The sequence below is a fragment of the Equus caballus genome, chromosome 1, assembly GCF_041296265.1.
Source record: "Equus caballus isolate H_3958 breed thoroughbred chromosome 1, TB-T2T, whole genome shotgun sequence".
Classification (NCBI taxonomy): Eukaryota; Metazoa; Chordata; class Mammalia; order Perissodactyla; family Equidae; genus Equus; species Equus caballus.
Window position 1 is genome coordinate 34856488 of NC_091684.1, and position 6294 is coordinate 34862781.

Below are 6294 nucleotides of genomic sequence, written 5' to 3' on the forward strand. Positions count from 1 at the left end.
AGAAATAAACTATCTACCTGATAAGGCGTTCAAGCCAAAAGTCCTAAGGATGCTCACTGGTTTTGGGAGAAGAATGGATGAACACAGTGAGAATGTCAACAAAGAATTGGAAAATATAAAAAGGAACCAATCAGAAATGAAGACTACAATACTAGAAATGAACAATTCACTAGAGGGAGTCAATAGCAGAGTAGGCGATACAGAAGAACATAGCAGCAAGTGGTATGAAAGACTAGAGAAAATCACCCAAGCTGAACAGATAGAAGAAAAAAGATTTTAAAAAATGAGAAAAGTCTAAGGGAACTCGGGCACAACATCAAGTACATTAACATTCGTATTATAGGTGTCCCAGAAGAAGAGAAAGACAAAGGGCTAGAGAATCTATTTGAAGAAATAATGGCTGAAAACTTTCAAACCTAAGGAAGGAAAGACACCCAAGTACAGGAAGCAAAGAGAGCATCAAACAAGATAAACCCAAAGAGGCCCACACCAAGACACATTGTAATTAAAATGTCAAAAACTAAAGACAGAATCCTAAAAACCACAAGAGAAAGGCAACAAGTTACATACAGAGGAAACAGCATAAGGCTATCAGCCAACTTCTCAGCTGAAACCTTACAGGCTGGAAGGGATTAGCATGGTATATTTAAACTGCTGAAAGGAAAAAACCTACAGCCAAGAATACTCTACCTGGCAAGGTTATCATTCAGAATGGAGGGAGAGAGAAAGAATTTCTCAGGCAAGCAAAAATTAAAGGAGTTTATCACCAAGAAACCGGTTTTACAAGAAATACTAAAGGGATTTAAGTGGAAAGAGAAGACTACAAATAGGAATAAGAAAATTATCAAAAAAAGGTCAATAAAATCACTGGTAAAGGCAAAAATACAGTAAAGGTAGCAAATCAACCACCTATGAAGATAATATGGAGGTCAAGAGACAAAAGTACTAAAATTAACTATTTCAATGATAAGAGGGTAATGGATACACAAACACAAAAAAGAAGTTAGATATCAAAAACATAAAATGTGAGAGAGAGGGTAACAGAATTGAGCTTTTAGAAAGAAGTCAAACTAAAGAGACCATCAACTCACTATAGATTGCTAAAGTAGATTATTAAATATGAACCTCATGGTAATCACAAAACAGAAACCTATAATAAATACACAAATAATTAACAGAAAGGAACCTGAACATAATACTAAAGAAACCATCAAATCACATAGCAAGAGAGCAAAAGAAGAAGAAAGGAACAGAGAAGAACTACTAAAACATCCAGAACACAATTAGCAAAATGGTGATAAGTACATATTTACCAATAGCTACTTTAAATGTCAATGGACTAAATGATCCCATCAAAAGGCATAGGGTGACCAATTGGATTAAAAAAACAAGACCCATATACATGCTGCATACAAAAGACATACCTCAGACCTAAAGATACTCACAAACTGAAAGTGAAGGGATGGAAAAAGATAATTCATGCAAATGGCAAAGAAAAGAAAGCTAAGATAGCAATACTTATACAAAACAGACATTTAAACAAAAACTTTACAAGAGACAAAGAAGTGGACTACATAATGATAAAAGGAACAATCCAACAAGAAGACATAATATCCATGCACTAACATAGGATCACCTAAATAAATAAATATTAACAGACATAAAAGGAGAAATAGACAGTAACACAAAAATAGTAGGGGACTTTAACACTCCACTTATGCCCGTGGATAGATCATCCAAACAGAAGATCAATAATGAACCATTTGCCATAAATGACACATTAGACCAGATGGACTTAGGAGATATATGCAGAACCTTCTGTACAGAGACTGCAGAATACACATGCTTTTCAAATGCACCTGGAACATTCTCCAGGATTGATCAGATATTAGGCCACAAACAAGTCTCAATAAATTTAATAAGATTGAAATATTACTGTGCATTTTTTATGACCACTAAGGTATGAAGCTAGAAATCAACTACACGAAGGAAATCAGAAAAGCCACAAAAATGTGGAGATTAAACAAAATGCTTCTGAAGAATTATTGAGTCAATGAAGAAATCAAAGGAGAAATAAAAAAATACCTGGAGACAAATGAAAATGACAATACGGCAGGCCAAAATCTATGGGATACAGCAAAGGCAGTTCTAAAATGGAAGATTATAACAATAAAGGGCTATCTCAACAAACAAGAAAAATCCCAAATAAACAATCTAACAGTGTACTTAAAGGAACTGGAAAAAGAAGAACAAAGCCAAAAATCAATAGAAGAAAGGAAATAATAAAAATCAGAGCAAAAAAATAAAAATAAAATCATGACAAAAAATAGAAAAAATTACTGAAAGCAAGAGCTGATTCTTTGAAAATATGAAGAAAATTGACAAGACTTTAGCTGGACTCATCAAGAAAAAAAGAAAGAAGACTCAAAGAAATAAAATCAGAATTGAAAGAGGAGAAATTACAACTGATACCTCAGAAATACAAAAGGTTGTAAGAGAATACTATGAAAAGTTATACACCAACAAATTGGATTATCTAGAAAAAATGGATAAATTCTTAGAATCATACAACCTTCCAAAACTGAATCAAGAAGAAAGAGAGAATTTGAATAGACTAATCACCAGTAGGGAGATTGGGACAATAATGAAAAACCTCCCAAAATATAAAAGTCCAGGACCAGATGACTTCTCGGGTGAATTCTACAAAATATTCAAAGAAGACTTAATGCTTTAGAGGAGGGGAAGGTTGCTAAAACATTCTACGAAACCAATATTACCCTGATACCAAAACTAGAAAAGGACGTAACAACAAAAGAAAATTACAGGCCAATATCACTGATGAACATCAATGTAAAAATCTTCAACAAAATGCTAGCAAATAGAATACAACAATGTGTTAAAAAGATCATACACCATGATCAAGTGGAATTCATTCCAGGGATGCAGCGATGGCTCAACATCTGCAAATCAATCAACGTGATACACCACATTAATGAAATGAAGAATAAAAACCACATGATAATCTCAATAGAGGCAGAGAAATCATTTGACAAGATACAACATCCACTTATGACAAAAACTCTGAAAAAATGGGTATAGAAGGGAAGCACCTCAACATAATAAAGGCCATGTATGACAAAACCCACAGCTTCTATCATTCTCAATGGCAAAAGACTGAAAGCTATCCCTCTAAGATCAGGAACCAGACAAGGATGCCCACTTTCACCTCTCTTATTTAACATAGTATGGGGATCCCTAGCCAAAGCAATCAGGCAAGAAAAAGAAATAAAAGGGATCCAAATTGGAAAAAAAGAAGTGAAACTGTCACTATTTGCAGCTGACATGATTTTATATGTAGAAAACCCTAAAGAATCCACCAAAAAACTTCTAGAAATAAGAAAAGAATACAGTCAAGTCACAGGATACAAAATCAACATACAAAGTTCAGTTGCGTTTCTATATACTAACAATAAAGTAGTAGAAAGAGAAATTAAGAATACAATCCCATTTACAATTGCAACAAAAAGGATAAAATTCCTAGGAATAAACTCAACCAAAGAGATGACAGATCTTTTCTCTGAAAACTGCAAAACATTGTTGAACGAAATTGAGGAAGACACAAAGAAATGGAAAGATATTCCGTGCTCTTGGATTGGGAGAATTAACATAGTTAAAATGTCCATACTTCCTAAAGCAATCTATAGATTCAATACAATCCCTATAAAAGATCTAACAACATTTTTCACAAAATAGAACAAAGAATCCTAAAATTTATATGGAACAACAAAAGATTCCGAATAGCCAAAGCAATCCTGAGGAAAAAAACAAAGATGGAGGTATCACACTCCCTGATTTCAAAATATGCTACAAACCTATAGTAACAAATACAGCGTGGTACTGGCAAAAAAAAAAAGAAAAGAAAAAGAAAAAAGAAAAGAAAAAGGAAAAAAGAAACAGATGCACAGATCAGTGGAACAGAATCTAGAACCCAGGAACAAATCCACACTTCTATGCAGAGCTAATATTCGACAGGGAGCCAAGAGCATACAATGGAGAAAGGAGAGTCTCTTCAATAAATGGTGTTGGGGAAACTGGACAGCCACATGCAAAAGAATGAAAGTAGACCATTATCTTACACCATGCACAAAAATCAACTCAAAATGGATTAAAAACTTGAATGTAAGACCTGACACCATGAAACTTCTAGAAGAAAACATAGACAGTACGCTCTTTGACGTCGATTTTAGCAGCATTTTTTCAAATGCCATGTCTGACCAGGCAAGGGAAACAATAGAAAAAATGAACAAATGGGACTACATCAAACTAAAAAAGCTTCTGCACAGCAAGGGAAACCATCAACGAAACAAAAAGGCAAGCTAACAATTGGGAGAAGATATTTGCAAACCATATTTCAGATTAGGGCTTAATATCCAAAATATACAAAGAACTCATATGTCTCAACAACAAAAATCCAACAACCCAATGAAAAAGGGGCAAAAGATCTGACCAGAGCTTTCTCCAAAGAAAATACATGGCTGGCCAACAGGCACATGAAAAAATATTCAATATCATTAACTACCAGGGAAATGCAAATCAAAACTACAATGTTATATCACCTCACTCTGTCAGAATGGCCATAATTAACAAGACAAGAAACAACAAGTGTTGGAGAGGATGTCAAGAGAAGGGAACCTTTGTGCACTGCTGGTGGGAGTGCAAACTCCTGAAATCAATATGGAAAACAATATGGATTTTCCTGAGAAAATTACGAACAGATCTACCATATGATCCAGCTGTTCCACTGCTGGGTATTTATTCAAAGAACTTGAAAATACAAATGCCTTAAGACACATGCACCCCTACGTTCATCACTGCATTATTCACAATAACCAAGACTTGGAAGCAACCCAGGTGCCCATCAAGGGACAAATGGATAAAGAAAATGTGGTATGAATACACCATGGAATACTACTCAGCCATAAGAAATGATGAAATCCATTTCTTCTATTTGTTACAACATGGATGGACCTTGAGGGTATTATGCTAAGTGAAATAAATCAGAGGAAAAAGTAAAGTACCATATGATCTTACTCATAGGTAGAAGATAAAAGCAATGACAAACAAACACAATGCAACAGAGATTGGATTGGTGGTTAACTGAGGCAAAGGAGGAGGGAGGATGGTGAAGGGATGATTAGGCACACGTGTGTGGTGATGAATTGTAATTAGTCTTTGGGTGGTGAACATGATGCAATTTACCCAGAATTTGAAATTTATTATGATCTACACCTGAAAGTTATACAATGTTATAATCAATCTTACTGCAAGAAAAAGCATTTGTAATCAAACACCCTCAGAAATAAATCTTCACTCAAATTTTGACACGAAAATAGGAGAAATAAATGAAAATGGAAATCACAACATAAATTATGGGATGCAGTTAAAGTACTTCTAAGAGGAAATCTTATAGCAATAGTTACTTTATAAACAATCTAACTTTACAGTCAATATATTAGAAAAAATATCAAATTAAATCCAAAGTTGGCAGAAGGAAGGAAATAATAAAGACTAGAAGAGAAATAAACAACACAGAGAATAGAAACAGAATTTTCAAAAACCTAAGAAAGTAAGAGTTGATATTTTGAAAAAAATAAAATTGATATATCTTTAGCTAGACTAAGAAAAAAGGAAGATTCAAATATATAAAATCACAAATGAAGGCGAAGCTATATAACTGATGCCACAAAATCAAAAGGATCGTAAGAGACTATCATGAACAATTATATGCATGCAACATGGATAACCTAGAAGAAATGGATTAATTTCTAGGCACATATAACCTACCAATATTGAACAATGAAGAAACAGAAAGTCAGAACAGGTTTGAAATGATAAAGGAGATATTGATTGAGTAATCAAAAATCTCCCAAGAGTTCCAGTTCAAGATGGCAATGTAGGAAGATCCTGAACTCACCTGCTCCGATGGACATGCCAAATCTACAGCTACATACAGAACAATAATCCTCTGAAAAAAGCCCTGAAAGCTAGCTAAGCCATTCCTACACAATAGGCAAATGAGAGAAAACCCATGTCAAAGTGTGTAGGAGAGACTGAGACACAATGTCACCAAAAACCACACCCTTCTTGCAGTGATCCGCAATCTAAAGTGAACTCAAAACCTGGATCTTCTCACTGAGGAGATCTGGGGAAACAAGCATCTTGAAGTACAGAATAGGCGCCCCCAGAGGATCACATCCCTGTTAGTGAGGAAGAAGAGTAAACAGACCATTGTAA